Genomic DNA, 24,254 nt, shown 5'->3' on the forward strand with positions numbered 1-24,254 from the left:
GTGTCTCCTTCTGCGCACCGCGGAATTTGAATCCGCGCCAGACGTCATGGACACCGAAGACCCATAGACGTCTCTGCACCATCGCGCCGTAAGCTGCGGTGGTGCGCGCCTCCTGGCCCGCTTTTAGTGTGAGGGCGCCACAGTGGAACACGGTGCCCCAGCAGCCAATAGCGGCACCCCCGATAGCGTACTTAAGCGCCGGCCTCTTGCTCAGCCAGTCAGTCTAATCTTGCTTATGTCAGTTTACACCTCGCTTTGCGGTAGACAGCCTACTTCCTTGTTCGTGTATGAGTGGATGTGTTTGTTTCCTTGTGACTCTGTTGTTTGGTCTTGTTGTATTCGTTCTGTCCTTTCGTTGGTCGTGTCCGTCCTCTTCCATTGTGTTGTCGTTCGCGGGCCTCTGTGCGGGTCCCTCCACGCTTTCTGTCATTGCTACCCCGCGACCGTCCTGGTCGCAGTTACAACATTTTGGCGACGAGGTAAACGGTGGTCGTTGTTGGTATGGAGGCAAAGTTGGTCTGTCTGCTGGAGCAACAGCAGCAGCTCATGCAGCAGCAGCAACTCCAGTTAGACATCTTACAAAAGTTGCTGCAGTCTCTAACGGACAAAGTCGATGCCCGGGAGGCGTTACCACACCAGCTTCAGAGTCCTTGGGTGTCCGATGTTTTCCCGCATCCACCGTCGTTTCCACGCTTAAATGATGCTAAAGAGGACTGGGAATCCTACTTACATAGGCTGAAACAACATTTCACGGCTTTTCAAGTCACGGACGACTCCTTGCAGTGGTCGTTGTTTTTGTCTTGGCCCTCTCCGGACACGTTCTTTCTTCTCCGCAAGCTGGTACCGTTGTCCGATCCTGTGGCTCTCTCTTTCCAGGACATCTGCCTTTTGCTGACAAACTATTATTCCCAACGCTACCATGTAGTCGCGTCTCGGCTAGAGTTCCACCAGTACCATAAACAACCTGGTCAATCTTAGCGTTCCTGGGTCACGGACTTGCAGGGTCTCAGCCGTCGATGCGATTTTATGTGCACCAATCAGCAGTGTAAGTCTTCGTATGCGGACTCTCTGATCCGGGATGTGGTCGTTCAGCTCGCTCCCAACCGTGAGGTCCGTACTGCGGCACTGAAACTCGACAACCCCTCCTTGGAAGAGATTCTCCGCATTGCCCATTCCTTTGAAATTGCTCAAGCGGCTAACGAGTGTCTTATGGCGTGACCGCAGGTGGCAGCAATCACAGCGGGTTCCGCCCTCGCAACGTCGACATGGCCCGGCCAACAGGGACCAGTGCCATTGGAACTCTTCGTGTTCTGACATCTCTATGGCACTGGCGCCTTCGGTCACCCCTCGTCACCAGTCGTGCGGCCCACTTCCGTCTTGCCCACAGTGCTTTACTGCCCATTCGCGGACTGATTGTCCCCACCGCTGGAAAACGTGCACGCTGTGTAACAAGGAGGGCCACATCCGATCAGTTTGTCATAGTCGCTCAACTCGATCCAGTCCTGCCCCTCCTGGGCCTCAAGATACCGTCCATGCTCTGCAATCGGTCGTCCCACAGGATGACCCATCAGTGCGGAAGATTTTACCCATGCTCTGCATTTTCACATAGGATGTCAGTTTTCAGGTCGACACTGGGGCCACCGTCTCCGATTAATATGGTGACATATACACGACTGGGCTCTCCTGCGTTGTTGCCTCCTTCTCGCCATATGGTCGCCTACGGAGACGGTTGCATTCCCCTTCGTGGGCAGCTCGTCATCCAGGCGACATACAAGCGTGTTCCGTGGCTCCTTACCCTCTTTGTCGTCGACCATCCGTCGGCTTCAAATATTTTTGGCCTGGATGCGTTTCAAATGTTTGGCTTTTCAATTTGCCACGAAGTTAAGGTCGTTTCCTCGGCTGTTCCCTTTCAAGACTTGGACAATCTGTGCTCCGCTTTTGCGTCATCATTTGCACCGGATCTCGGATGTGCTTCCAGCTTTCAGGCGCACATCACCCTCCGGTCGGATGTACAGCCTCGCTTTTACCAGGCCTAGCCCCTTCCGGTGGCCTTACGGCCAGCGGTCAAGCAGAAACTTGATAGGCTCCAGGCCGCTGGCATGCTGGAACCTGTAACTTACAGTGCATGGGCGACACCACTGGTGGTCATACGGAAACCCAATTGGTCCCTTCGGCTGTGTGGGGACTTTGGCGCTACAGTCAATTCTCAGTCCCTCGTTGACACTTTGACACTTACCCCATTCCCCAACAGGAAGACCTTCTTGCCAAGCTTGCCGGGGGAGAGTAATTTTCCAAGATCGACTTGGCTGAGGCATACCACCAGTTGCCCTTGGATGCCGAATCTCAGAACATCTTGGTTATCAACACACCTTTCGGATTGTATAAGTACAAGCGCTTTCCTTTTGGTGTCTCTTCAGCGCCGGCCATTTTCCAGCGATTCCTGGAGCAGCATACACAGCCTATCCCTGCATGTGTGAATTACCTGGATGACATCTTGGTCACAGGGCATTCCCGCCAGGAACGTTTGCAAAACCTCAGCGCCTTATTTCACGCTCTGCAGTCTGCTGGTCTACGCTTTCAGCTGGACAAGTGTTGTTTTTTTCAACCGTAAGTGGAATACTTAGGCCACTGGCTTAGCAAAGTTGGCATTCGCCCTTCGGGTCGTAATGTCACGGCCATTGATGCCCTTCCTCATCCCAAGGACTTACCAGAACTACAGGTGTTTCTGGGCAAGGTTACTTATTACTTAAAGTTCTTGACCCAGGCTGGCTCCGTTGCTCAACCCCTCAATCACTTGCGTCGCAAAGGTCCGCCCCTTGCCTTACTCCCTTATCTCCGGACCGCCCCTTGGTTGTGGCAGCTGATGTGTCGGCATACGGCATTGTGGCTGTCCTCGCGCCCCGGGATGCCAATGGCTCTCAACAGCCCATCGCTTTTGCCACTAAGACATTGACCCCAGCACAACGGAACTACTCCCAGATTGAAAAGGAGGCCTTGGCGATCGTGTTCGCCATCCAAAAATTTCACATCTGTCTCTTTGGGGCAAAGTTCACCCTCCTGACGTACCATAAACCCTTGGTTACACTTTTCGGACCTCACACTCACCTTCCCGAGCAGATGGCTCAACGTCTCCAGCGCAGGGCATTGTTTTTACGTAATTACACTTACACCATCCAGTATAAGCCCACCACCCACCATGCTAATGTGGACACTTTGTCACGTCTCCCAGCAGGCCCTGATCCTGCCTTTGACCAACATGAGGTCTCCTGCTTTCACATTGATTCTGCCCACTGCGATGAGCTGGATGGTTTTCCTCTTATGGCTGCTGACATTCCTGCAGCTACCCGCCGCGACCCTTTCTTGCGGAAGGTTCTCAACTATGTGGTCCACGGGCGGCCGTCCTATGTTACTCATCGGATGCAGTCTGATTTCAGCTCCTGGTGCCACCTGTCCCACAGGCTCTCCGTGGTCGATGATGTCCTTCTGTTGGCCACGGAGTCAGATGCCCACCGGGTGGTCATCCCTCCAGAATTGTGGCTTCAGGTGCTCAGTTTGTTTCACCACGGGCACTGGGGTATGTCCCGTATGAAGGTTTTGGCTCGCTGGCATGTGTTTTGGCCCAGCATCGATGGCGATATTGAGCGCCTGGTCTGTGGGTGTTCTGTCTGTGCACGTCACCAGGCAAGCCCCCCTTAGTCGTTTGCACCCTGGCCTGTGCCTCGCCGGCCCTGGGATCACATCCATATCGATTTTGCGGGCCCGTTTTTGGGGTCCATGTGGTTACTCATCGTTGATGCCTACTCCAAATACCCCTATGTTGTCCGAATGGCATCCACCACCACGGAGGCTACACTCACGGCCCTGGCCCAGATTCTCACCATTGAGGGCCTGCCCCACATGTTGGTCTCTGTTAATGGTCCCCAATTCACAGCATCCTCCTTCCACGACTTCTGTCAGGCCAACAGTATCAAGCATATCTGTAGCCCCCCTTGCCACCCTTCATCCAGTGGCGCGGCGGAGAGGCTTGTCCACACTTTTAAACACCAGTTGACTAAGGCGGTCGACACATCTCCAACCACGTCGGACCTCACCTTTTTGAGCACCTATGGCACTACGCCAATTGATGGTCGCAGTCCAGCAGAGCTCCTTCATGGGCGACAGCCGCGGACCCTGCTCCATTTGCTGATGCCCCAACTCCCGGCTCTCGCAGCAGTATGCCCCTGGCACAGCCGCGTGGGCCCGCGAGTACGGGCGCAAGGCGGGTTGGACACCTGCCATGGTCGTCGCGGCCCATGGGCGAAACGTGACATTGGTGAAGACGTCGAAAGGGTTGGAGCGCCGCCATCATAATCAGCTCCGCCCTCGTGCTGCCACAGGACTCGTGCTCCCACCTCTTTCCCTACCTCCTTCAGGTACAGACGTGGTCCTCTAGTCACAGTCCCTGCCCCTGGTTGCCGTCACCCCACGGGCCTGCCGCTGGCCCTCTCCGCCTCCGGGTGGATCGGCGGCTCCCTCCCCCATCCAGGAATCTGGTTCGGCTGCCATGGATACCTCGGGCGTCCCTTCCTCCCCACCACTAGCAGTTGATACGCCCAGTTCCTCTTCCCACTGCCACCCACCTCGGCACCGTCCAGGGCGTTTCTGCCCCTACGCGCAAGTTTCAGGGGGGAGGGATCTGGTACCGCGCGCCGCAGAATTTGAATCCGCGCCAGACGTCATGGACGTCGAACACCCATAGAGGTCTCTGCACCATCGCACCGTAAGCTGTGGCAGCACGCGCCTCCTGACCTGCTTTTAGTGTGAGGGCGCCACAGTGGAACACATAGTCCTAGCGGCCAATAGCGGCACCCCCGATAGCGTATTTAAGCGCTGGCCTCTCACTCAGCCAGACAGTCTAATCTCACTTATGTCGGTTTACACCTTGCTTTGCACTAGACAGCCTACTTCGTTGTTCGTGTACGAGTGGATGTGTTTGTTTCCTTGTGACTCTGTTGTTCGGTCTTGTTGTATTCGTTCTGTCCTTTTGTTGGTCATGTCCATCCTCTTCCATTGTGTTGTTGTTCGTGGGCCTCTCTGCGGGTCCCGCCATGCTTTCTGTCATTGCTACCCCGCGATCGTCCTGGTTGCAGTTACAACAGTTAGTTAGTTAGATGGATAGAGAGAGGGGGGAGGGAGCGGGAGAGAGGCAGAAATGCAGAGGAAAGATGAGTTTTCTGCAAAAACTAGGGGAATAGCAGGAAAAATAACACGTTAATAAAAGGGAGAGGCCAAAAGAATGGGAAAGGGGGCACTTGCACATAGGAATTAGCAGAAATTGAAGCCAAGGCTGTTGTGTTAATTGAGGGTGTGCCACAGAAAATATTCTCACCTGCACAATACAGTGAAGCTTGGGAGGGGAGGATTGAAATTGTACAGATAATGAAGCAGTTGTTGAAGACATTGGTGTTCACAGAGGCCATTCATGTGAGTAGACAGAATTCTCCTACCCTCATATGTCATTGCACAGCAATAGCAACAGAAGTACTAAATAGAGTTAACTGCTTCCAGGTGAGACACTAACTTTTATTAAATAGGAAATGCCTATTACTGTAATGCTGTAGAAGTATATAGGTGGATGGGATAGGGCTTTCGTGTATTCAGCTGCAAGAGAATAATGCCTGTGATACAATATTGATAACAGGGAATCTATAGAATATGTTACAGATGTTGTGCATGAGTGACAAAACTCTACTTTGTGGGATCCCTCCTCTCAGGATATGACGAGAAACAGTTGAAGTTCTGGTAAAGGATGTAATCTAGTTCCTCATTGTTTAGGAAGTAAGGGGAATATTCATCAATAGCTGGTTCATAGTTGTGACATCTTTTTGGAATCACAAGAAAAAATAGGAGAAGAAATTTGTTTGTTGATAAACTGACCACAGTACTGTCTTTCTGCAAAGGCTCTGGAAACCTTACTAGCATGTTTGAGTAACTACGTGCCATCAACCACAGTTACTAAGGATGTAGAGGAGGAAAATATGACATGAAATTGATGACAGCTTTGATATACACAGGGTGTATCGAAAATGAAAGTAGAAAATGAGAGTGGGTCATAACAAGCATATTTCACACAGCAACCCATGTCCGCAGGCGCACAACATGCTATTCAAACCATCATGGTAGCAGGTATGCAGGACAACAATTTCAATGCATTTGTGACATCAACGTAAAAAAGTCAGCAGGTTGAAGTTTTATGACCTTTATTTGCAAATGCTGTTGTCGATATAGTTGCGAAGATTCCGGGCAGAACAACGCTATGGGTTTTCCACCTCTTACTGTGGTGCGGACGCAATTCTTTGTGCTGTGTGAATGCCTGTTTGATAGGTGTTGCAGAGAGAGTGCATACTGCAGAGTATGGTTCACCTTGATTCAGTTTGCCATCAAATGGGGACACTCATGTGTTTGCTACTGTGTGGAGCAGACAGGAAGTGGAGAGCTATTCTTGGGAGGAAAGGGCATGCACTTACTTATGTGACATCAGATGGAATTGCTCATACTGCCCAGCATTTGTATGTTCGGTAGTTTCCGAATAGACAAGTGCCAGGTCTGCCATTCACAGGTCCGTACGAGAGACAGGTTCACCTGAGGTACATTTTCCACCGGCACATTCTTGTAATAGCACATATGCATTTAAGGTCTAGTTTGAAACCCAATGTATTCATTTTGCGTTAGTGGTGTGAAGCACAGATAGACATGGTTGTCAGCGCACAATGCGTACACCAGGTTTTGAAGAGAAACCATTAGCAGTATTGGAAAACACACTCTCAGCAGGCTCACAGTGTGTTGCATGGGAAATGGGTGTAAGCAATTCCACAATTTGGAGTGTATGGTATGAGGATGATTTGCACCCCTACTGTTTTCAAAAGGTTCATGCCCTTAACCTAGACAACTTTCCACATCGAATTGAATTCTGCGAGTGGTTTTTGCAAAGGTGTACCATTCAAATGGACTTTCCAAACTAGGTACTTTTTATGGATGAGGCAACCTTCACACGAGAGGATATGTTCAATGGCCATGATCAATAAATGTGGACATGGAAAAATCCGCACACCATCTTTGCTCATTGTCATCAAGATCACCTCACTGTCAACATTTGGTCCGGCTTGGTAGGCAATAATCTAGTTGGTCCATACATGTTTCCCCATCGACCAAATGCAACAGATACTTAATCTTTTTATGAGAAAGTCTGCCAGAGTTTTTGAAGCATGTCCCACTCAACGTGAAACAGTGAATGTGGTACCAACACAATGGTACACCTGCGCTCTTCACACACACAGTGCAGATGCATTTGGATGAAACTTTTGATGAGAACTGGATAGGGCATGGCATGGCCTGCATATTCTTCTCGAATGAGACTGCTGAAGACCTGATAGCGTGCATTATGGTAGCCTCCGGTGTAATTTCCATTTTGCCAGAAGTGTTTGAAAGAGAGCGACAGTCACTTTTGCATCACTTTACAGTGTGCAATCAAGCAGGAGCTTGTAATTTCGTGCACTTTTAGTAACTATTTTCAAATAAAGGTTATAAAACTCCATCCCAACTACTCATTTACCTTGATGCCGCAAATACATTGAAAATGTTGCCCTGCAGACCTGCTACCATGACAGCTCTGATGGCATGTTGTGTGCCTACCCTCTGAGTGGGATGTTACGCTGTTCAATGACACCAAGTGCCATAGACTAAGGTTGGTTGTGATGTGAAATGTGCTTGTTATGACCCGCTCTACCAGCCCTCTCATTTTCTACATTCATTTCAGGTAAATGCCGTATACACTGTTGGTGGTTGTTACATTTGTTCTCAGTTGGGTAGAAATCCAGTGACTGCCAGACAAGGTAGGATCTGGCAAGCATGAAGATAAACAGTACAAACTCTTGCCCTCTGCCAGGCACTTAAATGTGATTTGCAGAGTATCCATATAGATGTGTGCTGGGCAGGCACTATCTAGCTTAAATGTGAGCCCAGGATGGCCTACCATGAAGGGCAGCAAAACAGGGCATATTGTCACGTAGAAGCAGGTGTAGTTAGATGAATGACGAACACTAACTTTACTTAATGAAGGTTTATTCAGCACTTGCACATACAAGAGTGTGGAGCAAACTGCCTCCAGCTAGAATGCATACAGTTACAGAACATTCCAGTACAATGATTCTTGACATTTGTGGATACTTCTTAAATGTGCTCGAACTGAATATAGAAATTAAAATTTTATAGTTCAGGTGAGTTTTGAACTCACGACCCTCCATGCAACAGTCTAGTATCATAACCACTACACCATGGTGACTGTGCTACTCAGTTTCTTCTGCGACATTGCTCCCTCCTTGAGAGAACAGCGTCTCGGTGTTATGTCCCCCTTGTCTGGGAACAAGTCATCAGTCCTACATACTCTGACTCCCAATGACTGGTGTTTGCCCTGGTGGTGATCTTCTTAGAACTTACTTTGCCACTACGCTCTTCGTCACCTTTCCGTTTGTTGCCTGTTACTGGAGCTTCGAATTTATTCTGGGTTGCAGTATCCTTATAGGGCTTCATTCGACGGACAGGGACCGTACCTCTGATCCTTTATCGTCTTGTGTCGGAGTTGAAATCTTCAACTTCATAAGTAACATCAGACAACTGTTTTACAACTTTATAAAATCCAAAGTAGTGGCTGAGGAGCTTCTCAGAGAGACCAACCTTCCGAACAGGAGTGAAGATCCAGACGAGGTCACCAGGCTGGTAGACAACAGGGCGGTGGCTCACGTCATACCTTCGCCGATCATTTTCTTGAGTGTGTGGAGTCGAGCTAACTGCCGAACTTCGATGTAGTCGTTGTTCACGTCATGAGGATGTAACGGAAACACAATGTCCATCATTGCAGTCACCTCTTGCCCTGCGCCACAAAAAATGGCGTAAATCCTCTGGTGCCTTGTTTGGCAGTGTTGTAGGCAAACGTCACGAAAGGTAGCACCTCATCCCAGTTGCTCTGCTCAACATTGATAGCATGTCGGCCGAGGTCTTATTAAGGCGTTCAGTAAGACTGTTAGTTTGCGAATGGTAGGCAGTCATCATGTGATGAGTAATGTTGCACCGACGGTTTATCTCTGTCACAAGATTCGATTGAAAAACTTTCCCTTGTTCCGTTATTAATGACCTGGGGGCACCATGTTTTAATAAAATGTCTTCCACCATAAATTTGGCTCCCTCAAATACTTCAGCTGTTTTCACAACTTTTGCAGTGGCATAGCATGTCGGATAATCAGTGCAAACAATAACCCATCTATTGCCACTAGCAGACGTTGGAAATCATCTGAGGAGGACAATCCCAACACGCTGGAAAGGTGTTTCGGCTCATGGAATTGGTATGAGTCGGCCAGTTGGTTTCTGAGGAACTGCCTTTCTCCCTGGCACTCTCAACAGTGCGACACACAGTAGGGGACACTCCTAAATAAACCTGGCCAGAAAAATCTCTTGCGGATCCTATCGTGTGTCTTAATAAATTCTAAATGTCCGACCTCAGGTGTGTCATGGAATTACTGTAGAACATCTGAGCTCCTGTGTTTAGGAATCGCTGGTAGCTACCTCTTTCCAAATGGATCAAAGTTTTTCTTGCAAAGTTATCCATTACCTACCTTAAATTGTCCTTTTACATCCTCTGACCGATTTAAGGCAAGCATAATTTGAGATATCTTGGCATCCTTCTTCTGCTCACCAGAGGGATCAAGGAGTGCAGCGAGACAGTCACTATCTTCATCCATGTCTTGATGGTCATGCACAGGGTTTCTTGAGAGACAGTCGGCATCTTTGTGTTTTCTTCCACTTTTCTACACTACGGTAATGTCATACTCTTGAAGAAGTAGTGCCCACCTGGCGAGTCGTCCTGTTGGATCCTTAAGACCTGTCAACCAACAAAGTGAATGATGGTCTGTGACAACAGTGAATGGCCTTCCATAAAGACACTGTCGAAATTTGCACATGGTCCAGATCACAGCAAGACATTCTCTCTCTGTAATTGAGTAGTTTCTCTCAGCTTTTGTAAGTGTCCTAGAAGCATGGGCTATAATCTTCTCTTTTCCATCCAAAATTTGCACCAGAACAGCACCGATCCCATACCCACTGGCATCTGTGTGTAGTTCTGTAGGTGCTCTCTCATCATGCAGACCAAGTACAGGGTCAGTCATCAGAGCTTTTCGCAGCTCTTCAAAAGAATCTTGTTAAGCATCACCTCATATAAATTTAGCATTGGCTTTTAACAAATGTTGGAGTGGCCTGCCTTTGATACAAAAGTCTTTGATAAAACAACAGTAATAAGAACATAATCCGAGGAGGCTTCTCACATCTCTAATACTTTTAGGAATAGGAAATTCCATTATAAATCTCAACATTTTCTGGGTCTAGCCACACACCTCACACCTTCATTTGACGCAAGGTGTGCAAATATTTTGATTTCTTTCGCTCCAAAGAGACACTTTCTTGAATTAAGTTTCAGTCTGCCTTGTTGGAGACACTTCAGAATGGCCCTCAGTCTTTTTACGTGTTCATCAAATGTTGCTGAGAACACTATAATATCATCTAAATAACAAAGACACATCATCCACTTCAGGTGACTTAGAAGATTATTGATCATCCGTTCAAAAGTTGCTGGTGCATTACACAAACCAAACGGCATTACCTTAAACTCATACAGGCCCTCAGGGGTGATGAACGCAGTTTTCTCACGATCAGCCTCATCTACTTTGATTTGCCAGAATCCCGAGTACATGTCCATGGTTGAGAAAAACTTGGCCCCCTTCAGACAATCTAGTGTACCGTCAATTCGTGGAAGGGGATAAACATCCTTTTTATTTATCTTATTAAGCTTCCTGTAATTAACACAAAAGTGCCAATTGCCATCCTTCTTCCTGAAAAGTACCACTGGTGACAACCATGGTCTCCACAAAGGCTGAATGGTGTCATTCTTCATCATTTTCACTACCTCGTCGCAAATTATTTGACGTCCCGTCGCTGACACACGGTATGCTCTCTGGCTTATTGATTGGTGGTCTCCAGTGCTAATCCGGTGCTTCACCCTCAGTTTGTCTAATATGCTCTTCACCTGTAGATTGAAGCATTAAGAGAACTCATGAAGAATGGCAAGTAGCTTCTTCTGTTGTTACTTAATGAGATCTGGTGATGTGCGAGCTAGAAGATCTTGTCTCATAGTGGTAGCGCTAATTTCGCCGACAGACTGCATGGGAGGTTTCTATGATGCTCAACTGTTTGGCAATTAACAGCTCAGCGTTTGCTACCCACATGCATCTTGGAAGGATCTGTGGTTCTCAGCGACAGTTAAGTTAACTATCCACTATTCATCGAATCCATTCTTAAACGAGATGACAGAGGCTATGATGACCAAGTTATTCTTCATTGGTATGCTTCTCTTACATTCCACTACAAGATCCATGGGTTGATGCATGGCATGACACATGACAGTTACCTTTCTAGCGCTGACTGCAGGAATGATCACTTCATCCAGCACACATAGTCTCCACACACTCGGATACACATCTTCCTGACCACAGTATCTCATCTCGTCTAGCATAATCTTCGAGCGACAACAATTTATAATTGCCTGAGATGCTTTCAAAAAGTCCCATCCAAGAATAACATCTTGACTTCACTCTTTTAAGACGATGAATTCTAAGGGATGTGTATTGCCACTTATACCCACACGAATGACACATCTTCCTGTAGGTTTTACATATTTCCCATTAGCCACCTTCAGCAGAGATGTTTTGCTGTCGACGAATACCGTTTTCTGCAACTGGCGACGGTACTTCTCCGAAATGACTGAAAATGATGCTCCAGAGTCCACAAGAGCTTGGGCTGGTCAGCCATCCATGAGGATATCAACGTAGTTTCCTATCATTTTTGTAGTGATCGACGGCGGAGGATTTTTCTCTTCAGTGGCCTCACCTCAAAGGAAGGTCGCACCTTTTATTTTTCCAGGTTGTGGCGGCTAGGTGATCGGATGGAGCTTCTAAACAGCAATGGAGACCTGGATCAGTGTGTTGGAGAGCGTCCTCTCCAGCGCCTAGCTTGTGGCAATGGTGTCCTGCACCCACATCTTCTTGTTCATCTTTGTCATCCCGTTGGCTAAGATCACTCTGCTGTCTTCTTGCACAGGCATTATCAAATATCCGCTGTATTTCTCGACAATAGTGCACCACATGTCCCGGTCATCCGCAGTGGAAACATACTGGTTGTTTGTCCTGGATCCTCCAGATGTCAGTATTCCTTGGTGCCCAAACAGCTTCTTCATGTGGCATTGTAGGAATGTAACTTCACATGGGTCTCGACTTTTTCACTGTTTTAAAGGGAAATGAAGGATGAGAGATTGGGTTCAATGTCTGTTCCACTTCCTCCCTTATGACCTCGTGAAGCGTCTCAGTTTTTTGCTCACCGTCCAATCCAAGTGCCTTCTGAACTTCCTCTCTCACTATCTGATGAAAAACACTTGTGAAATCATTATTATGAAGATGCTGGCCATGAAAGTTTACATGTTATGACTTGTGAAATCAGTTCCTTCCTCCATCACAGACATCGATACGACGTTTGGAAGCTGTTCAAACTTCTTGCGTGTAATTCTTTTTTGATGCAGTGTCTCGATATACTGACACCATTTTATGAAGTTGAAGTTGTCTGCTGTTGAAACCTCCTTCAGGAGTAGGGCTTGATACATGTCCTCAGCAACACTCTTCATGAGATGTGCAACCTTATCTTCCTCCTTCATTCTAGGATCCCCTATTTTACACAGCTCCAAGACGTCTTGAATGTAGGATGCTGTAGTTTCTCCTGGACGCTGTACCCTACACTTTATCTTCAGCCTTGCACTTCTGTCATTGTGTGTCACCGAAATACTTACGCAGTCCCGCCTGGAATACTTCCCAACTTGTGAACTTCTCCTCGTTGTTCTCATACCATTGCTTGGCAGTGCCCTCCAAGTAGAAAAATATGTTAGCCAAACACACGGTGTCATTCCATTTGTTAAATTTGGCTATACACTCGGATACCTTCAGCCACTTGTTTGGATCTTGGCCATCATCTTCAGAGAACCCGGAAGGATGTCTATGTGGTGGCATACAGTTCCTGTCATTGTAACATCCTTTTCTCCTTCTGTCTCCGGTAGATTGCGATCTGTTGAATATGGCTCAAACTTGGGTTTCTCGCTGTAGTGGCGTAGCAAGACAGCCACGCCACTCGGAGGTAGCCGAAAGGCACGCGTTAAGCTCACGCAGATTTGCGTGTGGTCTGGAACAGGACAATGACTTGAGAATTGCAATAAAGTACGAAAGTCTTGTAATATTTAACTTTAATCCATTATCGTAGAACATCGCTCTTGATGATACATGCTTCACAATATTAATTATCAAAGGCTACGACGCCTTGCTAGGTCGTAGCAAATGTAGCTGAAGGCTATGCTAACTATCGTCTTGGCAAATGAGAGCGTAATTGTCAGTGATCCCCTTCTGGCAAAGTCGTCTGTACAACTGGGGCGAGTGCTAGTATGTCTCTCTAGACCTGCCGTGTGGTAGCTCTCGGTCTGCAATCACTGACAGTGGCAACACGCGGGTCCGCCGTATACTAACGGACTGTGGCCGATTTAAAGGCTACAACCTAGCAAGTGTGGTGTCTGGCGGTGACACCACACTCGCCACGTAAACGGCGGCTCTGTCGTGGCCTGATGGGAGCCACTCTGTCATCAATAATGTGCACTATCACAAGTTCCAATACCCAGTGTCCCCACCAGAAAAATGTCACGTAGAAGAAGGTGTAATTAGATGAATGACGAACACTCACTTAACTTAACGAAGGTTTATTCAGCACTTGCACATACAAGAGTGCAGAGCGAACTGGCTCCAGCCAGAACACTTACAGTTTATATACAGCTACAGAACATTCCAGTACAATGATTCTTGACATTTGTGGATACTTCTAGATTGAATGTACTCGAATCGAATATAGAAATTAAAATTTTACAGTTCAGGTGAGTTGTGAACTCACGAGCCTCCATGCAACAATCTAGTATCATAACCACTACACCACAGGGACTGTGCTTCTCAGCTTCTTCTGCGACAATATAATATAGCGAGTGTACCACTCTGCTGTAAGGGTGCCATGGATGACCATGAAAAGGATCATATCCTACACACCGTTTTGTTGCCCTTGATGGCAAGTCGTCCAAGGCTTACAGTTCAGCAAGATAATGCCTGCCAGCACATGGTGAGAGTTTATATTTCTTGTCTTTGTGCTTGCAAAAACCTACCTTGGCCAGAAAAATTGCTGGATCTCTCCCAAACTGAGAACATTTGGAACATTATCCCTCCAATCAGCTCGGGGTTTTTACTATCTAATGCTCCATTGCATAGAATTTGGCACAATATCTCTCAGAAGGACATCCAACAACTCCATCAATCAATGCCAAACCGAATAACTGCTTACATAAGGGCCAGGTGTGGACCAACACATTGTTGAGTTGCTCATTGTGTGAAGTGCGTTCTCCTGAATAAATCATCCAGCTGTAGCCACAAACTTCCTGAGATTCCTAACCATGATAGCAGAGACCTTAATAACAAAGAGAATTGTGTCAAGATTAGTGGTTTTCTCTTAAAAAGGAAAGAAAGAAAGAAAGGTTGTGAATACTTCACGATTCCATAGCTCCGGGATTTGGTGAAGGGAAGTGGAGCCAAATCCAAATGGTAGTTTAAGAATTCCCGTAATGTTACCAGGTCGTGATTGGTTCAAAAAAGGTGTAGATCATAAGTGCAGGGTGTATGAAACTATTTAAGATGAAGTCCATTGTGTACATGTAGGCTGTCTTTGGTAATGTGGGTGATGAGAAAATGATTCAGTTGAGGGGAGTGAGTAAATAAAAACAGATTCTTTCCAAGTTCAGTATGGTTAAACTTTATCTGAGAACTGAGACTGAGGCCTTTTGACAGAGCAGAACCTTCTACAATAGTCAAAGTTTTTTCCAAGATAGATTAACAATGATGCTGGTATTTTTGAGAGTGTGTTCAGGCATAGTGTGTTTTATAGGACATGAAGGAAGTTTCTGGGGATGTGCAAGTTGCCATAGCCCAGCAACATCAAGAGTTGGGAGCTATGTCATGTCCACAAGGCAAGTGCATGGGAGTGAAGGGCTCTTTGGTGGGGAAGTGGTAGTGCCAGGCAGGAGTAGCTTAGATATCTTCCTCAGATGTTATTGAGAATGTTGCTCCAGCTGTTGGAAGGCAAGGGTCTTGGTCTCAGAGATGAGATGCAGTAAATTATTGTCACAAAGTTGAAGGATGTTGCGAAAGGAGTAACTTTTATTTTGTGACAAAGATTTCATGTATATTATCTATTAGATATAGCTAACACTTGGTTCAAGAATCATAAAAGAAGGCTGTGTACATGGAAGAAGCCTGGAGATACTAAAAGGTATCAGATAGATTATATAATGGTAAGACAGAGATTTAGGAACCAGGTTTTAAATTGTAAGACATTTCCAGGGGCAGATGTGGACTCTGACCACAATCTATTGGTTATGACCTGTAGATTAAAACTGAAGAAACTGCAAAAAGGTGGGAATTTAAGAAGATGGGACCTGGATAAACTGAAAGAACCAGAGGTTGTACTGAGTTTCAGGGAGAGCATAAGGGAACAATTGACAGGAATGGGGGAAAGAAATACAGTAGAAGAAGAATAGGTAGCTTTGAGGGATGACGTAGTGAAGGCAGAAGAGGATCAAGTAGGTGAAAAGACGAGGGCCAGTAGAAATCCTTGGGTAACAGAAGAAATATCGAATTTAATTGATGAAAGGAGAAAATATAAAAATGCAGTAAATGAAGCGGGTAAAAAGGAATACAAACGTCTCAAAAATGAGATCGACAGGAAGTGCAAAATGGCTAAGCAGGGATGGCTAGAGGACAAATGTAAGGATGTAGAGGCTTATCTCACTAGGGGTAAGATAGATACTGCCTACAGGAAAATTAAAGAGACCTTTGGAGATAAGAGAACCACTTGTATGAACATCAAGAGCTCAGATGTAAACCCAGTTCTAAGCAAAGAAGGGAAAGCAGAAAGGTGGAAGGAGTATATAGAGGGTCTATACAAGGGCGATGTACTTGAGGACAGTATTATGGAAATGGAAGAGGATGTAGATGAAGATGAAATGGGAGATATGATACTGCGTGAAGAGTTTGACAGAGCACTGAAAGACCTGAGTCGAAACAAGGCTCCGGGAGTAGACAACATTCCATTAGAACTACTGACAGCCTTGGGAGAACCAGTCCTCACAAAACTCTACCATCTGGTGAGCACGATGTATGAGACAGGCGAAATACCCTCAGACTTCAAGAAGAATATAATAATTCCAATCCCAAAGTCAGCAGGTGTTGACAGATGTGAAAATCACTGAACTATCAGTTTAATAAGTCACAGCTGCAAAATACTAACGCGAATTCTTTACAGACGAATGGAAAAACTAGTTGAAGCCAACCTCGGGGAAGATCAGTTTGGATTCCGTAGAAATATTGGAACACGTGAGGCAATACTGACCCTATGACTTATCTTAGAAGCTAGATTAAGGAAGGGCAAACCTACGTTTCTAGCATTTGTAGACTTAGAGAAAGCTTTTGACAATGTTGACTGGAATACTCTCTTTCAAATTCTAAAGGTGGCAGGGGTAAAATACAGGGAGCGAAAGGCTATTTACAATTTGTACAGAAACCAGATGGCAGTTATAAGAGTTGAGGGACATGAAAGGGAAGCAGTGGTTGGGAAGGGAGTGAGACAGGGTTGTAGTCTCTCCCCGATGTTATTCAATGTGTATATTGAGCAAGCAGTGAAGGAAACAAAAGAAAAATTCGGAATGGGTATTAAAATCCATGGAGAAGAAATAAAAACTTTGAGGTTTGCCGATGACATTGTAATTCTGTCAGAGACAGCAAAGGACCTGGAAGAGCAGTTGAACGGAATGGATAGTGTCTTGAAAGGAGGATATAAGATGAACATCAACAAAAGCAAAACGAGGATAATGGAATGTAGTCGAATTAAGTCGAGTGATTCTGAGGGAATTAGATTAGGAAATGAGACACTTAAAGTAGTAAAGGAGTTTTGCTATTTGGGGAGCAAAATAACTGATGATGGTCGAAGTAGAGAGGATATAAAATGTAGACTGGCAATGGCAAGGAAAGCGTTTCTGAAGAAGAGAAATTTGTTAACATCGAGTATAGATTTAAGTGTCAGGAAGTCGTTCCTGAAAGTATTCGTTTGGAGTGTATCCATGTATGGAAGTGAAACATGGACGATAAATAGTTTGGACAAGAAGAGAATAGTAACTTTCGAAATGTGGTGCTACAGAAGAATTCTGCAAGATTAGATGGGTAGATCACATAACTAATGAGGAAGTATTGAATAGGATTGGGGAGAAGAGAAGTTTGTGGCACAACTTGACCAGAAGAAGGGATCGGGTGGTAGGACATGTTCTGAGGCATCGAGGGATCACCAATTTAGTATTGGAGGGCAGCGTGGAGGGTAAAAATCGTAGAGGGAGACCAAGAGATGAATACGCTAAGCAGATTCAGAAGGATGTGGGTTGCAGTGGGTACTGGGAGATGAAGAAGCTTGCACAGGATAGAGTAGCATGGAGAGCTGCATCAAACCAGTCTCAGGACTGAAGACCACAACAACAACATCTATTAGATTGAAATCGTTGCCGTCCAACAGCTGAAACAACATTCTCAGAGTTCAGTGTTAAAAAAATTATTCCTGTGCAGCATTGACACTTGTTGACTGGGGAAAAACAGCAAGCACTGCAGAATTGAGCCTAATATTTTCTCTCTGTATAGTGTTACCGCGGAGGGATTCACATCACCTTATGTAGGCACTCAACAGGAAATAATAATTTTCTAGATATGAAATATAATCAAGCAGATACTTAACAAGACAGAAAGACATAAAACATGTAACAACACTTTCTTTGAATATTATCAAGAAAAGTGACACAGTGCTAAGACACTGGACTTGTATTCGAGAATTGGTGGTTGAAATCCCTATCTGGACATCCAGATTTAGGTTTTTCATGATTTCCCCAAATTAAGGCAAATGCAGAAATGATTCCTGTGTAAGGTCATTCTTTATTTATCCCAACTTTATTTGTAATGACATCATTGTTGATGGGATGTCAAATCCCATCTTCCTTCCTGCCTTGAATATTTCCACTGCTAATTGGAGACATTCATTAATATTGAACTCCATTTGACACTAACTCAGTTATATAGACTGTTCAAAAGAATTAGGGGAACATGTTTATCAATGTCCTGTATGTTAAAACTATTTTGATACAGAAGGTGCTTGTGATCTTATTTCATGGCTTCAGATATTCTCTTTCAGTGTAGGCAGTGATTAAAATCGTTCACCATGTATTGGCTGTGTTATGCAATACAGTGTCACATGACCCCTCAAAAGGATGTGACTGTCAATGTCCCAGTGTTTTCTAGTGAGGTACACAGATGGCAGTTGTCATTTGCGGACATTGTATTCAACCAAGGACATGCAATGCAACATCTTCTTGCAGTGCAAGTTGCAATGGTGGTCTGTTCGATCAAAAAAGAATAGGCTTTCAGTTGTGTTGCTGCAGATGCCAGTGCCTCTCCATGTGTCAGCCTTAGGTTGTGGACAAGGGAAGGCAGGTCAGTACACATGGCGAGTTGGACAAGATCATCGACGCATTAAAACCCCAGCTGAAGACCAATATCCTGCCATCTCTGCATTGTGGTGTCACTTGGATACAGCCAGAGCACTGCAAGATGATCTCGTAAGGATCACTGGCGCCACTGTGTCCAATCAGATTGTAACGAACAGGATGCGAGAAAGGACCTTATGACCCTGTTCAAGTACCCTGCTTGACATGGCAACATCTTGCAGCTTGCCTTCAGTTCTGAAGCTCCTATGTTAACTGGCAACTTCGTCACTGGTGAAATGTGTTATTCACAGACAAGTTCGGGTATCCTTGGACGCGAGTTGATTCCGTGTTCATGTGCAGAGACCCTTGGTGAGTGGTACCTACCAAATGTTATCCAGGAAATATACAAGTTTCCATGGTTCTCTGATACTGAGGGGAGGCTTGATTGTTGACAGCCATACAGATCTTGCCATTGTCCATGGTTGCCTTACAACCACACAGTACATCGAACAGACCCTGTTGGACTATTTATTAGCTGCTGTTTAAGGTGGTAGTCATGAATTCCTTCTAATGCCAGGGCCTATAAGATATGCAGCAGCATAGATGTCTTGCAAAGCCTGGACACTAAAGTAATGGAATGGCTGGTAGTGATTCTCGACCTAAACCTCATGTTGCATATGTGAGACACGCTTGACAGACGTGATCATGGTCATCCTGTTCCACACAGACTTCCCAAGAAATCTCATGAAGAATGGGAATGGATATCACAGGTTGACTTCCATTATCTGGAGCATCCCACATAGGTGTCAGGCAGACATAAATGTTCACAGAGGACATACATGTTGCTGAAGCTCTCAAAGTCCAGTGAAAAGCACCCAGGATGATGGGATGAATGATTGATGTCACTTTGTTTACAACACGTGTTAGACATTTCAATGTAAGTGATTGATGGTGTAATGATGTTTTGTGTATTTAATTGTTGGAAGATAAAGGTATAATTTGGTAACATACTGAGTCCCCAATTATTTCTCAATAGAGTATGGCAGATACCCAAAATAATGTTCCCCTAATTCTTTTTGGCAGTGTCTTTGTTTTTAGGGTTCCATGCCTCAATTGGTAAAAACAGATCCCTTATAAGATCACTTTGTTGTCAGTCAGTCAGTCAGTCAGTCAGTCTGTCTGCCTGCCTGCCTGCCTGCCTGCCTGCCTGCCAGCCAGGCCAACTGTTTAGACCCTTTTTTTTGCAAGAACAGGTTGAGTATCAAGTTGAAACTCATGTGATGTACTAAGATCTACGGTCCCTTCGCGGAATGAAAAATTTAAGGTTTTATGTCACCCACTCGAAAGAGACTGCCATTTATGTCACATATTTCAATACTTAACAAACTCGTTCCTCAAATTCTATAGGGTACATCCTGGTGATGTAGGATCATGAAATATGACAAGAAGCAAGGTTTCACAGTACAAGTAAAAGAAAAAAACTGAAAATTGTTAACTTGTAATTCTATCACATCAAAAAAATATTTTTGTGTCATTTTTGTCTCTCTGCCTGTCTATCCATCTGTCTCTCTGTTAAGACCTCATTTTCTCAGAATGGGTAGAGATATTTAAAAGAAATTTGTCACATGCTAAGGTCTACGGTCCCTTGGCGGTGTAAACAAAAATTCAATTCAATCAAAATGTACAGCCATATCACACAAAAAACATTCTTTTACTCTGTGTTGTCCATCTATCCATCTGTTAAGGCCCCTATTTCTCAGGAATGGGCAGAGGTATCTAGTTGAAATTTGTGTCAGATACAAAGGCCTTTGGTCCCTTGACATTGTAAATACTTTAAGCATCTAAGTCAATGAAGTCAAAAGATACGGATATATATGTCACATATTTTGATACTCACATAATGACTCATCTAAACCGTTAGATGAGCTATCTACATACATGTTGGGTCTGAAGTGCATGCCTGGAAACCAAGAAGTTACAGGATTAAATCTCGATTTAAACATGGGTTTTTCAGCCTTTATTTTAATCTATCCTTCACCTCTCATTGATGTAAGGAATCACCAGAAACATGTGGTTCAGTTTCCACATTAAACTGAAGGTCTTCTTTCCTCAGTTGGATAACTAGAGTAGAGTTAGGAACATGCAAGTCGCTGAAGTGCTGTCCTGTAGAAAGACTTGCACCAGGCCATTAAGCCACATGAAATAATAATAATAATAATAATAACAACTATTATTATCATCATTATTATTATCTATGTACATGGTTAAGTTTGTATGGAACCCTAAAGAGTCTTAAACACACTTGTCTGGATTTTTGTTATTTATAAAGAGAAATTACTGATGATTTAGAAATAATTAACATGATAGTGATAGTTTATTCAAGTGTCCTAGAAGTTGATTATGGCAGCATACCTGAATAAAATCTTAACTGAATGTCCAAGTTGTACCATTTCAAATAGAATTCTCAAGCTACTGACATCTGTCTTCGCCATTATGTTTAATAGAAAAGCTACTGATTGTCGGGGCTGTTATGAGTCTTGTCTATACAAGCAGTGTCAGCAACTTTCATGATACAAAAATTGAAGGTGAACGGCGGAGAAAGGAAAGGGAAGGGATTATTGATGTCACCTGCATCAGGTATTTACACAGAATCAGTGGCGATGAGTGAAAATGTATGCCAGACTGGGATTTGAACCTGGAATCTCCTGCTTACTAGGCAGTTGCCTTAACCACTGCACCACCTAGGCACAGTGTTGTATCACAACTGCACAGACTATTGTGTACACCTCTCGGCCAACCCACACTCCCACCTAAAGCCATCCATCTGCAGTCCCTGTCCACATTCACCATGCTCGCTGTTTTGAGACTCCCACAGGAGGTCAGATGTAATCTTGCATCCTCACTTAAGAAGGTGGATTTGTTGCCCATTGAGGAAAATCAATTATGTGAATACATGGTGTCTGTTCTTTAGGACGTACCTCTCTGTCTGTTGGTCGTGGTATTACTGCAATGCACACACACACACACACACACACACACACACACACAAGTTTACAGCAAGCCAGTCACAGTAATTTACTATTGAATAAAAGGTGAGGGTGCATACAAGGAAACAATATATCAGCTGTGCTGCAATTATTGTACAGAATTATCTGAGGACGTGACAGCTAATCACCCATCTACCCACCTGCTGCAAGCCAATCATAGTCATATTCTATTGATTAAAAGTTAGGGATGCATTTGAAAGAAACCATACCATATACTAACTGTGCTGCAGTTACTGTTCAGCATTCTTTGTGGAAATGGCAGCTAACCAGTTGTCTACCCACATGAAAACAGCTCAGCTGCTGTTAACTGGAAACAGTCACTAAGTTGTTAAACATGCTGCACACTACAACACCATTTCCCGCAACCACAGCACCAGCACCTATAATTTGTACCTCTGGCAATTCCAACCCCAGAGCCTGTACCAATTTACAGTCATGCCATTGCCACTGAGTCAGCTGGCCTCATCCCATGCCTCACTACATTTAATTCCTCATTATTTCAATTTCTTTCAGCTCATGTTTTGTCCCCTCCCTGCTGTCACATTGATTTCCCTGGCCTAATCCTCCACTAAAACCCATCTTCATCTGCCCCTCTCTACTCTCTTTTCCTTGCCCTTTCCTATACTGCCATTTTGCACCCCCAGTCTCCTCCATCCTGAACTGTATTCCTCTTTCCTCCCTGTTTCCACCTCTTTATCTCCATACTTCATGTCTCTCCCTCTCCCTCCCCCCCCCCCCCACCCCCCCTCTCTCTCTCTCTCTCTCTCTCTCTCTCTCTCTCTTTCTCTCTCTCTCTGAGTGTGAGGTGTGAGAGGGAGAGAGAGAGTAACCTCTTTTATTTAATGTTTGTTTTTAAAGAAATTGTATTTCTTGCTGACCTTTCCTTTTGACCTGCTGCTTACATCATGTTACATCAATTAATACAATTTTTGATTGATGAGACATGTATTCTGCTCAAGAAGTTGAGAATACTTGTCAGCTATGTTATGTCAGTGTGTTAGTAACCTACAGCTTCAAGTCTTATAGTAATATGTTACTGTTTTGTTATATTATGACTAAGTTAGAATTATGATATAATCTGTGTTAATCTAATTTCTTACACTTTCCTGGCGATTTTGTGACATCTCATTGAATCAGGTGTACTGCTGGTAGTCTGCATTTTTCTAACACAATATTGCGACGTTGTACCTCAGCGCTTTCATCAGGTGCTTCCTGTGACTGAACGACAGGCTGACCATGTCCCGTCTGGATGGTGTCTGGTGTTCCCTACGCCATCCGCTCCCACTGTGACCGTGTCAGTTGGTCACCAGATGTTCTGTCTTCCGTCCACGCCCGCTTACGCTGTTTTCCCCAGTGGCGGCCATTTCATGGCGTACCCTACCAGGTCGGCACCTGCCAGGCATGTCCCTGGCACTGTCGACAGGGTGCGTTTGCTGTTGGTGAGCGTTCCGACTTTCTCCAGCGCCCCTGTCATTCTCCTGGTCTTGTGTTTTCTTCCGTTGTTTTTGTAATAGGTCCAAAGCTGGGTTCCACGCCATACTGAGTTGGTATCGAGCTTCCCGGTTTATCAAGTTCTCTATCATCTTGATTTCGATCAATTCAGTGATGAAGCTATCCCAAAATTTGGGGTTCTGAGATAAAATCCTGGTCTTATCATAATTCATGGTGTACTCAAGTTCCAAGCAGTGTTCTACTATTGCTGATTTAGTAGCTTGTTGAAGCTTGCTATGCCTTTGATGCTCTTTACATCTTATATCAACGGTCCTGGTGGTCTGGCCAATGTAAGAAATACCACATTCACATGGTATATCGTAAATACCAGGTTTCCTCAATCCCAGATCATCCTTAACCATTCCAAGAAGTGCCCTGATCTTGTTCAGTGGGCAGAACACACTCTTGATATTGTGCTTTTTCAGTATTCTGCTTATCTTAGCAGATATAGGTCCTGCGTACGGTAGAAAGGCTACCCTCCTGGTCTCGTCTTGTTCATCTCCCTCAGTATCAGGTTGTCTGGAGAGGTGTAGCACCTTGTGGATGTCCCTTGTTGAGTATCCGTTGTCTGCGAACACTTGCTGTAGGTGTTCTAACTCTGCTGCCGAGCTGTCTGAGTCAGAAAGTATTTTGGCTCGGTGAACACGTGTTCTCAGCACCCCATTCTCCTGTGCCAGATGATGGCAGCTGTCAGCCTGTAGGTATAAGTCAGTGTGTGTAGGTTTTCTATACACACTATGGCCTAATGTGCTGTCTGTCTTCCTTTTCACCAGGACATCCAGGAAAGGAAGTTGACCATTATTTTCTAGTTCCATTGTGAACGTAATGCTGTGGTGTCTCGAGTTCAGATGGTCAAGAAACTCATGCAGTTTTTCCCGAACTTGTGACCAGATGGCAAACGTGTCATCAATGTACCTATAGAAACAGGTCAGCTTGTAGGCAGCGGTTGTAAGTGCCTCATCCTAAAATCTCTAATTAATCTATGTAAATGG

The 24,254-nt window shown here is 45.1% G+C and overlaps 1 protein-coding gene across 2 annotated transcripts in view; it reads left to right on the forward strand.

The window, feature by feature from the left end:
• Nucleotides 1-24,254, forward strand: part of LOC126484192 (adenylyltransferase and sulfurtransferase MOCS3) — a 206,184-nt gene that overhangs the window by 129,845 nt on the left and 52,085 nt on the right. The gene's annotated exons all lie outside the window — the stretch shown is intronic.

This window comes from Schistocerca serialis, chromosome 6 (assembly GCF_023864345.2).
Source record: "Schistocerca serialis cubense isolate TAMUIC-IGC-003099 chromosome 6, iqSchSeri2.2, whole genome shotgun sequence".
Taxonomy (NCBI): domain Eukaryota; kingdom Metazoa; phylum Arthropoda; class Insecta; order Orthoptera; family Acrididae; genus Schistocerca; species Schistocerca serialis.